Genomic DNA, 12617 nt, shown 5'->3' with positions numbered 1-12617 from the left:
CACCCCTAGCTGCCACTGCTATTCAGTGGCCTAAAATATGGCTCTAGATTTTGGTGTTATAATTTATTTATGTAGTTTATTGTTAAAAATTCGGTCACAGTCCCTATGATCACTGTTACATTGCATGTATGGCTTTTATTTTGGTGATTTCGAAAACGTTTTTTTTGGCCATGTTTTTGTTTATTGTAGTACGGAATTAGACTGATGTCCTTAATCTTAGTTGTCTTGTGGTTGTTGTTGTTGTTATTTTGACTTGCATCCCACTGGGATTTTTTGCACACAGCGTTGGTGTACGGTGCTATTTCAGGAATATTTTTTATGTTTTTTTCCCTGGATTTTCTGTTTGCACAGTCACATAATCACTTTAAGATGTTTTCTTGTTCATGTTTTTTTGTTTGTTGTGGTTGCACCCGATTCAAGAGCCGAATGGCTCACAGGGCTATACCAAGTAAATTAAACTATGAGCTACGACCTCCTGTAGACCAGGCGAGGTTTTTCAAATTTCCCGCGCTTTTTGTGACTCCGGGTCACATGGCCCCGGCTGCCTCCCCCCACCCTCGCGCCCTCGGCAGCGCCTCTCAGTCCCTGAAGGCCACCGCGAGGTTGTTTTGTTAACAAAGTAAATAATCTCCTCATCGTGTAAATGTACACACGCGCGCGTGTGTATAGAGAGAGTGAGTCACGAGTGATAGATAATTAATAATTAAGCTGAAGTTAGTCGTCCAAGTGGGAACGTGAAGAGTTTGCGGTGTTGGTTTTGGTGACGGTTTGTTTTTGGCGGGAAAAGTGGAAACGGCTGCGCTGGGGGCTCGCGTGAGTAAACTTTTAATTAAACACAACTCTTAAATTACTCGCCTAATGTTTATTTTATCATCGTAATATACACGGCGTTTAATATTTGCGCAGGTTGAGCACGTTTAGGGCAACGGGGGGAGCGGTGGCACAATGGTTAGCACGCATTGACCAGCGTGGTGAAGTATGGTCAGGTCACATTGACCAGCGTGGTGAAGTATGGTCAGTACACATTGACCAGCGTGGTGAAGTATGGTCAGTCCGCATTGACCAGCGTGATGAAGTATGGTCAGGTCGCATTGACCAGCGTGGTGAAGTATGGTCAATACACATTGACCAGGGTGGTGAAGTATGGTCAGTCCACATTGACCAGCGTGGTGAAGTATGGTCAGGTCGCATTGACCAGCGTGGTGAAGTATGGTCAATACACATTGACCAGGGTGGTGAAGTATGGTCAGTCCGCATTGACCAGCGTGGTGAAGTATGGTCAGGTCGCATTGACCAGCGTGGTGAAGTATGGTCAGTACACATTGACCAGCGTGGTGAAGTATGGTCAGTACACATTAACCAGAGTGGTGAAGTATGGTCAGTCCGCATTGACCAGCGTGGTGAAGTATGGTCAGGTCGCATTGACCAGCGTGGTGAAGTATGGTCAATACACATTGACCAGGGTGGTGAAGTATGGTCAGTCCACATTGACCAGCGTGGTGAAGTATGGTCAGTCCACATTGACCAGGGTGGTGAAGTATGGTCAGTCCACATTGACCAGCGGTGTGAAGTATGGTCAGTACACATTGACCAGGGTGGTGAAGTATGGTCAGTCCACATTGACCAGAGTGGTGAAGTATGGTCAGTACACATTGACCAGCGTGGTGAAGTATGGTCAGGTCGCATTGACCAGATTGGTGAAGTATGGTCAGTCCACATTGACCAGAGTGGTGAAGTATGGTCAGTACACATTGACCAGCGTGGTGAAGTATGGTCAGTACACATTGACCAGGGTGGTGAAGTATGGTCAGTCCACATTGACCAGGGTGGTGAAGTATGGTCAGTCCACATTGACCAGCGGTGTGAAGTATGGTCAGTACACATTGACCAGGGTGGTGAAGTATGGTCAGTACACATTGACCAGGGTGGTGAAGTATGGTCAGTACACATTGACCAGCGTGGTGAAGTATGGTCAGTACACATTGACCAGGGTGGTGAAGTATGGTCAGTACACATTGATCAGGGTGGTGAAGTATGGCCAGTACACATTGACCAGCGTGGTGAAGTATGGTCATTACACATTGACCAGGGTGGTGAAGTATGGTCAGTACACATTGACCAGGGTGGTGAAGTATGGTCAGTACACATTGACCAGCGTGGTGAAGTATGGTCAGTACACATTGACCAGGGTGGTGAAGTATGGTCAGGTCACATTGACCAGCGTGGTGAAGTATGGTCAGTACACATTGACCAGCGTGGTGAAGTATGGTCAGGTCACATTGACCAGCGTGGTGAAGTATGGTCAGTACACATTGACCAGCGTGGTGAAGTATGGTCAGTACACATTGACCAGCATGGTGAAGTATGGTCAGTCCGCATTGACCAGAGTGGTGAAGTATGGTCAGTGCACATTGACCAGAGTGGTGAAGTATGGTCAGGTCACATTGACCAGGGTGGTGAAGTATGGTCAGGTCACATTGACCAGCGTGGTGAAGTATGGTCAGTACACATTGACCAGCGTGGTGAAGTATGGTCAGTACACATTGACCAGGGTGGTGAAGTATGGTCAGTCCACATCGACCAGCGTGGTGAAGTATGGTCAGTACACATTGACCAGAGTGGTGAAGTATGGTCAGTACACATTGACCAGGGTGGTGAAGTTTGGTCAGTACACATTGACCAGCGTGGTGAAGTATGGTCAGTACACATTGACCAGGGTGGTGAAGTATGGTCAGTACACATTGACCAGCGTGGTGAAGTATGGTCAGTACACATTGACCAGGGTGGTGAAGTATGGTCAGGTCACATTGACCAGCGTGGTGAAGTATGGTCAGTACACATTGACCAGGGTGGTGAAGTATGGTCAGTACACATTGACCAGAGTGGTGAAGTATGGTCAGTCCACATTGACCAGGGTGGTGAAGTATGGTCAGTACACATTGACCAGCGTGGTGAAGTATGGTCAGTACACATTGACCAGCGTGGTGAAGTATGGTCAGTACACATTGACCAGCGTGGTGAAGTATGGTCAGGTCACATTGACCAGGGTGGTGAAGTATGGTCAGTACACATTGACCAGCGTGGTGAAGTATGGTCAGGTCACATTGACCAGGGTGGTGAAGTATGGTCAGTTCACATTGACCAGCGTGGTGAAGTATGGTCAGGTCACATTGACCAGCGTGGTGAAGTATGGTCAGTACACATTGACCAGCGTGGTGAAGTATGGTCAGGTCACATTGACCAGCGTGGTGAAGTATGGTCGGTACACATTGACCAGAGTGGTGAAGTATGGTCAGTACACATTGACCAGCGTGGCGAAGTATGGTCAGTACACATTGACCAGCGTGGTGAAGTATGGTCAGTACACATTGACCAGCGTGGTGAAGTATGGTCAGTACACATTGACCAGCGTGGTGAAGTATGGTCAGTACACATTGACCAGCGTGGTGAAGTATGGTCAGTACACATTGACCAGCGTGGTGAAGTATGGTCAGTACACATTGACCAGAGTGGTGAAGTATGGTCAGTACACATTGACCAGCGTGGTGAAGTATGGTCAGTGCACATTGACCAGAGTGGTGAAGTATGGTCAGTACACATTGACCAGCGTGGTGAAGTATGGTCAGTGCACATTGACCAGCGTGGTGAAGTATGGTCAGTACACATTGACCAGCGTGGTGAAGTATGGTCAGTACACATTGACCAGCGTGGTGAAGTATGGTCAGTACACATTGACCAGCGTGGTGAAGTATGGTCAGTACACATTGACCAGCGTGGTGAAGTATGGTCAGTACACATTGACCAGCGTGGTGAAGTATGGTCAGTACACATTGACAAGAGTGGTGAAGTATGGTCAGTACACATTGACCAGAGTGGTGAAGTATGGTCAGTACACATTGACCAGCGTGGTGAAGTATGGTCAGTACACATTGACCAGCGTGGTGAAGTATGGTCAGTACACATTGACCAGCGTGGTGAAGTATGGTCAGGTCACATTGACCAGGGTGGTGAAGTATGGTCAGTTCACATTGACCAGCGTGGTGAAGTATGGTCAGGTCACATTGACCAGCGTGGTGAAGTATGGTCAGTACACATTGACCAGCGTGGTGAAGTATGGTCAGGTCACATTGACCAGCGTGGTGAAGTATGGTCGGTACACATTGACCAGAGTGGTGAAGTATGGTCAGTACACATTGACCAGCGTGGCGAAGTATGGTCAGTACACATTGACCAGCGTGGTGAAGTATGGTCAGTACACATTGACCAGCGTGGTGAAGTATGGTCAGTACACATTGACCAGCGTGGTGAAGTATGGTCAGTACACATTGACCAGCGTGGTGAAGTATGGTCAGTACACATTGACCAGAGTGGTGAAGTATGGTCAGTACACATTGACCAGCGTGGTGAAGTATGGTCAGTGCACATTGACCAGAGTGGTGAAGTATGGTCAGTACACATTGACCTGCGTGGTGAAGTATGGTCAGTGCACATTGACCAGCGTGGTGAAGTATGGTCAGTACACATTGACCAGCGTGGTGAAGTATGGTCAGTACACATTGACCAGCGTGGTGAAGTATGGTCAGTACACATTGACCAGCGTGGTGAAGTATGGTCAGTACACATTGACCAGCGTGGTGAAGTATGGTCAGTACACATTGACCAGCGTGGTGAAGTATGGTCAGTACACATTGACAAGAGTGGTGAAGTATGGTCAGTACACATTGACCAGCGTGGTGAAGTATGGTCAGTTCACATTGACCAGTGTGGTGAAGTATGGTGAGTACACATTGACCAGGGTGGTGAAGTATGGTCAGTACACATTGACCAGCATGGTGAAGTATGGTCAGTGCACATTGACCAGCGTGGTGAAGTATGGTCAGTACACATTGACCAGCGTGGTGAAGTGTGGTCAGTAAACATTGACCAGCGTGGTGAAGTATGGTCAGGTCGCATTGACCAGCGTGGTGAAGTATGGTCAGTACACATTGACCAGGGTGGTGAAGTATGGTCAGTACACATTGACCAGGGTGGTGAAGTATGGTCAGTACACATTGACCAGCGTGGTGAAGTATGGTCAGTACACATTGACCAGCGTGGTGAAGTATGGTCAGTACACATTGACCAGCGTGGTGAAGTGTGGTCAGTAAACATTGACCAGCGTGGTGAAGTGTGGTCAGTAAACATTGACCAGCGTGGTGAAGTATGGTCAGGTCGCATTGACCAGCGTGGTGAAGTATGGTCAGTACACATTGACCAGGGTGGTGAAGTATGGTCAGTACACATTGACCAGGGTGGTGAAGTATGGTCAGTACACATTGACCAGCGTGGTGAAGTATGGTCAGTACACATTGACCAGCGTGGTGAAGTATGGTCAGTACACATTGACCAGCGTGGTGAAGTGTGGTCAGTAAACATTGACCAGCGTGGTGAAGTATGGTCAGTCCACATTGACCAGCGTGGTGAAGTATGGTCAGGTCGCATTGACCAGCGTGGTGAAGTATGGTCAGTACACATTAACCAGCGTGGTGAAGTATGGTCAGTCCACATTGACCAGCGTGGTGAAGTATGGTCAGTACACATTGACCAGAGTGGTGAAGTATGGTCAGTACACATTGACCAGCGTGGTGAAGTATGGTCAGTCCACATTGACCAGGGTGGTGAAGTATGGTCAGTACACATTGACCAGCGTGGTGAAGTATGGTCAGGTCACATTGACCAGCGTGGTGAAGTATGGTCAGTACACATTGACCAGCGTGGTGAAGTATGGTCGGTCCACATTGACCAGGGTGGTGAAGTATGGTCAGGTCACATTGACCAGCGTGGTGAAGTATGGTCAGGTCACATTGACCAGGGTGGTGAAGTATGGTCAGTACACATTGATCAGCGTGGTGAAGTATGGTCAGTACACATTGACCAGGGTGGTAAGTATGGTCAGTACACATTGACCAGGGTGGTGAAGTATGGTCAGGTCACATTGACCAGGGTGGTGAAGTATGGTCAGTACACATTGACCAGGGTGGTGAAGTATGGTCAGGTCACATTGACCAGCGTGGTGAAGTATGATCAGGTCACATTGACCAGCGTGGTGAAGTATGGTCAGTACACATTGACCAGGGTGGTGAAGTATGGTCAGGTCACATTGACCAGAGTGGTGAAGTATGGTCAGTACACGTTGACCAGGGTGGTGAAGTATGGTCAGTACACATTGACCAGCGTGGTGAAGTATTGTCAGTCCACATTGACCATGGTGGTGAAGTATGGTCAGTACACATTGACCAGCGTGGTGAAGTATGGTCAGTACACATTGACCAGCGTGGTGAAGTATGGTCAGTACACATTGACCAACGTGGTGAAGTATGGTCAGTACACATTGACCAGCGTGGTGAAGTATGGTCAGGTCACATTGACCAGAGTGGTGAAGTATGGTCAGGTCGCATTGACCAGAGTGGTGAAGTATGGTCAGTACACATTGACCAGCGTGGTGAAGTATGGTCAGTCCACATTGACCAGCGTGGTGAAGTATGGTCAGGTCACATTGACCAGCGTGGTGAAGTATGGTCAGTACACATTGACCAGCGTGGTGAAGTATGGTCAGTACACATTGACCAGCATGGTGAAGTATGGTCAGTACACATTGACCAGCGTGGTGAAGTATGGTCAGTCCACATTGACCAGCGTTGTGAAGTATGGTCAGTACACATTGACCAGCGTGGTGAAGTATGGTCAGTACACATTGACCAGCGTGGTGAAGTATGGTCAGTTCACATTGACCAGCGTGGTGAAGTATGGTCAGCACACATTGACCAGCGTGGTGATGTATGGTCAGTACACATTGACCAGCGTGGTGAAGTATGGTCAGTACACATTGACCAGCGTGGTGAAGTATGGTCAGTACACATTGACCAGCGTGGTGAAGTATGGTCAGTTCCCATTGACCAGCGTGGTGAAGTATGGTCAGGTCACATTGACCAGCGTGAAGTATGGTCAGTACACATTGACCAGCGTGGTGAAGTATGGTCAGTACACATTGACCAGCGTGGTGAAGTATGGTCAGTTCCCATTGACCAGCGTGGTGAAGTATGGTCAGTGCACATTGACCAGCGTGGTGAAGTATGGTCAGTACACATTGACCAGCGTGGTGAAGTGTGGTCAGTAAACATTGACCAGCGTGGTGAAGTATGGTCAGGTCGCATTGACCAGCGTGGTGAAGTATGGTCAGTACACATTGACCAGGGTGGTGAAGTATGGTCAGTACACATTGACCAGGGTGGTGAAGTATGGTCAGTACACATTGACCAGCGTGGTGAAGTATGGTCAGTACACATTGACCAGCGTGGTGAAGTATGGTCAGTACACATTGACCAGCGTGGTGAAGTATGGTCAGTACACATTGACCAGCGTGGTGAAGTATGGTCAGTACACATTGACAAGAGTGGTGAAGTATGGTCAGTACACATTGACCAGCGTGGTGAAGTATGGTCAGTTCACATTGACCAGTGTGGTGAAGTATGGTGAGTACACATTGACCAGGGTGGTGAAGTATGGTCAGTACACATTGACCAGCGTGGTGAAGTATGGTCAGTGCACATTGACCAGCGTGGTGAAGTATGGTCAGTACACATTGACCAGCGTGGTGAAGTGTGGTCAGTAAACATTGATCAGCGTGGTGAAGTATGGTCAGGTCGCATTGACCAGCGTGGTGAAGTATGGTCAGTACACATTGACCAGGGTGGTGAAGTATGGTCAGTACACATTGACCAGGGTGGTGAAGTATGGTCAGTACACATTGACCAGCGTGGTGAAGTATGGTCAGTACACATTGACCAGCGTGGTGAAGTATGGTCAGTACACATTGACCAGCGTGGTGAAGTGTGGTCAGTAAACATTGACCAGCGTGGTGAAGTGTGGTCAGTAAACATTGACCAGCGTGGTGAAGTATGGTCAGGTCGCATTGACCAGCGTGGTGAAGTATGGTCAGTACACATTAACCAGCGTGGTGAAGTATGGTCAGTCCACATTGACCAGCGTGGTGAAGTATGGTCAGTACACATTGACCAGGGTGGTGAAGTATGGTCAGTACACATTGACCAGCGTGGTGAAGTATGGTCAGTACACATTGACCAGCGTGGTGAAGTATGGTCAGTACACATTGACCAGGGTGGTGAAGTATGGTCAGTACACATTGACCAGCGTGGTGAAGTATGGTCAGTACACATTGACCAGCGTGGTGAAGTATGGTCAGTCCACATTGACCATGGTGGTGAAGTATGGTCAGTACACATTGACCAGCGTGGTGAAGTATGGTCAGTCCACATTGACCAGGGTGGTGAAGTATGGTCAGTACACATTGACCAGCGTGGTGAAGTATGGTCAGGTCACATTGACCAGCGTGGTGAAGTATGGTCAGTACACATTGACCAGCGTGGTGAAGTATGGTCGGTCCACATTGACCAGGGTGGTGAAGTATGGTCAGGTCACATTGACCAGCGTGGTGAAGTATGGTCAGGTCACATTGACCAGGGTGGTGAAGTATGGTCAGTACACATTGATCAGCGTGGTGAAGTATGGTCAGTACACATTGACCAGGGTGGTAAGTATGGTCAGTACACATTGACCAGGGTGGTGAAGTATGGTCAGGTCACATTGACCAGGGTGGTGAAGTATGGTCAGTACACATTGACCAGGGTGGTGAAGTATGGTCAGGTCACATTGACCAGGGTGGTGAAGTATGGTCAGGTCACATTGACCAGCGTGGTGAAGTATGGTCAGTACACATTGACCAGCGTGGTGAAGTATGGTCAGTACACATTGACCAGGGTGGTGAAGTATGGTCAGTCCACATCGACCAGCGTGGTGAAGTATGGTCAGTACACATTGACCAGAGTGGTGAAGTATGGTCAGTACACATTGACCAGGGTGGTGAAGTTTGGTCAGTACACATTGACCAGCGTGGTGAAGTATGGTCAGTACACATTGACCAGGGTGGTGAAGTATGGTCAGTACACATTGACCAGCGTGGTGAAGTATGGTCAGTACACATTGACCAGGGTGGTGAAGTATGGTCAGGTCACATTGACCAGCGTGGTGAAGTATGGTCAGTACACATTGACCAGGGTGGTGAAGTATGGTCAGTACACATTGACCAGAGTGGTGAAGTATGGTCAGTCCACATTGACCAGGGTGGTGAAGTATGGTCAGTACACATTGACCAGCGTGGTGAAGTATGGTCAGTACACATTGACCAGCGTGGTGAAGTATGGTCAGTACACATTGACCAGCGTGGTGAAGTATGGTCAGGTCACATTGACCAGGGTGGTGAAGTATGGTCAGTACACATTGACCAGCGTGGTGAAGTATGGTCAGGTCACATTGACCAGGGTGGTGAAGTATGGTCAGTTCACATTGACCAGCGTGGTGAAGTATGGTCAGGTCACATTGACCAGCGTGGTGAAGTATGGTCAGTACACATTGACCAGCGTGGTGAAGTATGGTCAGGTCACATTGACCAGCGTGGTGAAGTATGGTCGGTACACATTGACCAGAGTGGTGAAGTATGGTCAGTACACATTGACCAGCGTGGCGAAGTATGGTCAGTACACATTGACCAGCGTGGTGAAGTATGGTCAGTCCACATTGACCAGCGTGGTGAAGTATGGTCAGTACACATTGACCAGCGTGGTGAAGTATGGTCAGTACACATTGACCAGCGTGGTGAAGTATGGTCAGTTCACATTGACCAGCGTGGTGAAGTATGGTCAGCACACATTGACCAGCGTGGTGATGTATGGTCAGTACACATTGACCAGCGTGGTGAAGTATGGTCAGTACACATTGACCAGCGTGGTGAAGTATGGTCAGTACACATTGACCAGCGTGGTGAAGTATGGTCAGTTCCCATTGACCAGCGTGGTGAAGTATGGTCAGGTCACATTGACCAGCGTGAAGTATGGTCAGTACACATTGACCAGCGTGGTGAAGTATGGTCAGTACACATTGACCAGCGTGGTGAAGTATGGTCAGTTCCCATTGACCAGCGTGGTGAAGTATGGTCAGTGCACATTGACCAGCGTGGTGAAGTATGGTCAGTACACATTGACCAGCGTGGTGAAGTGTGGTCAGTAAACATTGACCAGCGTGGTGAAGTATGGTCAGGTCGCATTGACCAGCGTGGTGAAGTATGGTCAGTACACATTGACCAGGGTGGTGAAGTATGGTCAGTACACATTGACCAGGGTGGTGAAGTATGGTCAGTACACATTGACCAGCGTGGTGAAGTATGGTCAGTACACATTGACCAGCGTGGTGAAGTATGGTCAGTACACATTGACCAGCGTGGTGAAGTATGGTCAGTACACATTGACCAGCGTGGTGAAGTATGGTCAGTACACATTGACAAGAGTGGTGAAGTATGGTCAGTACACATTGACCAGCGTGGTGAAGTATGGTCAGTTCACATTGACCAGTGTGGTGAAGTATGGTGAGTACACATTGACCAGGGTGGTGAAGTATGGTCAGTACACATTGACCAGCGTGGTGAAGTATGGTCAGTGCACATTGACCAGCGTGGTGAAGTATGGTCAGTACACATTGACCAGCGTGGTGAAGTGTGGTCAGTAAACATTGACCAGCGTGGTGAAGTATGGTCAGGTCGCATTGACCAGCGTGGTGAAGTATGGTCAGTACACATTGACCAGGGTGGTGAAGTATGGTCAGTACACATTGACCAGGGTGGTGAAGTATGGTCAGTACACATTGACCAGCGTGGTGAAGTATGGTCAGTACACATTGACCAGCGTGGTGAAGTATGGTCAGTACACATTGACCAGCGTGGTGAAGTGTGGTCAGTAAACATTGACCAGCGTGGTGAAGTGTGGTCAGTAAACATTGACCAGCGTGGTGAAGTGTGGTCAGTAAACATTGACCAGCGTGGTGAAGTATGGTCAGGTCGCATTGACCAGCGTGGTGAAGTATGGTCAGTACACATTAACCAGCGTGGTGAAGTATGGTCAGTCCACATTGACCAGCGTGGTGAAGTATGGTCAGTACACATTGACCAGGGTGGTGAAGTATGGTCAGTACACATTGACCAGCGTGGTGAAGTATGGTCAGTACACATTGACCAGCGTGGTGAAGTATGGTCAGTACACATTGACCAGGGTGGTGAAGTATGGTCAGTACACATTGACCAGCGTGGTGAAGTATGGTCAGTACACATTGACCAGCGTGGTGAAGTATGGTCAGTCCACATTGACCATGGTGGTGAAGTATGGTCAGTACACATTGACCAGCGTGGTGAAGTATGGTCAGTCCACATTGACCAGGGTGGTGAAGTATGGTCAGTACACATTGACCAGCGTGGTGAAGTATGGTCAGGTCACATTGACCAGCGTGGTGAAGTATGGTCAGTACACATTGACCAGCGTGGTGAAGTATGGTCGGTCCACATTGACCAGGGTGGTGAAGTATGGTCAGGTCACATTGACCAGCGTGGTGAAGTATGGTCAGGTCACATTGACCAGGGTGGTGAAGTATGGTCAGTACACATTGATCAGCGTGGTGAAGTATGGTCAGTACACATTGACCAGGGTGGTAAGTATGGTCAGTACACATTGACCAGGGTGGTGAAGTATGGTCAGGTCACATTGACCAGGGTGGTGAAGTATGGTCAGTACACATTGACCAGGGTGGTGAAGTATGGTCAGGTCACATTGACCAGGGTGGTGAAGTATGGTCAGGTCACATTGACCAGCGTGGTGAAGTATGGTCAGTACACATTGACCAGCGTGGTGAAGTATGGTCAGTACACATTGACCAGGGTGGTGAAGTATGGTCAGTCCACATCGACCAGCGTGGTGAAGTATGGTCAGTACACATTGACCAGAGTGGTGAAGTATGGTCAGTACACATTGACCAGGGTGGTGAAGTTTGGTCAGTACACATTGACCAGCGTGGTGAAGTATGGTCAGTACACATTGACCAGGGTGGTGAAGTATGGTCAGTACACATTGACCAGCGTGGTGAAGTATGGTCAGTACACATTGACCAGGGTGGTGAAGTATGGTCAGGTCACATTGACCAGCGTGGTGAAGTATGGTCAGTACACATTGACCAGGGTGGTGAAGTATGGTCAGTACACATTGACCAGAGTGGTGAAGTATGGTCAGTCCACATTGACCAGGGTGGTGAAGTATGGTCAGTACACATTGACCAGCGTGGTGAAGTATGGTCAGTACACATTGACCAGCGTGGTGAAGTATGGTCAGTACACATTGACCAGCGTGGTGAAGTATGGTCAGGTCACATTGACCAGGGTGGTGAAGTATGGTCAGTACACATTGACCAGCGTGGTGAAGTATGGTCAGGTCACATTGACCAGGGTGGTGAAGTATGGTCAGTTCACATTGACCAGCGTGGTGAAGTATGGTCAGGTCACATTGACCAGCGTGGTGAAGTATGGTAAGTACACATTGACCAGCGTGGTGAAGTATGGTCAGGTCACATTGACCAGCGTGGTGAAGTATGGTCGGTACACATTGACCAGAGTGGTGAAGTATGGTCAGTACACATTGACCAGCGTGGCGAAGTATGGTCAGTACACATTGACCAGCGTGGTGAAG

Source organism: Petromyzon marinus, unplaced genomic scaffold (genome assembly GCF_048934315.1).
Source record: "Petromyzon marinus isolate PM22_M1 ecotype Great Lakes invasive population unplaced genomic scaffold, UKy_Petmar_22M1.pri1.0 PM_G_Scaffold_7, whole genome shotgun sequence".
Classification (NCBI taxonomy): domain Eukaryota; kingdom Metazoa; phylum Chordata; class Hyperoartia; order Petromyzontiformes; family Petromyzontidae; genus Petromyzon; species Petromyzon marinus.
This window is presented reverse-complemented; position numbering follows the sequence as displayed.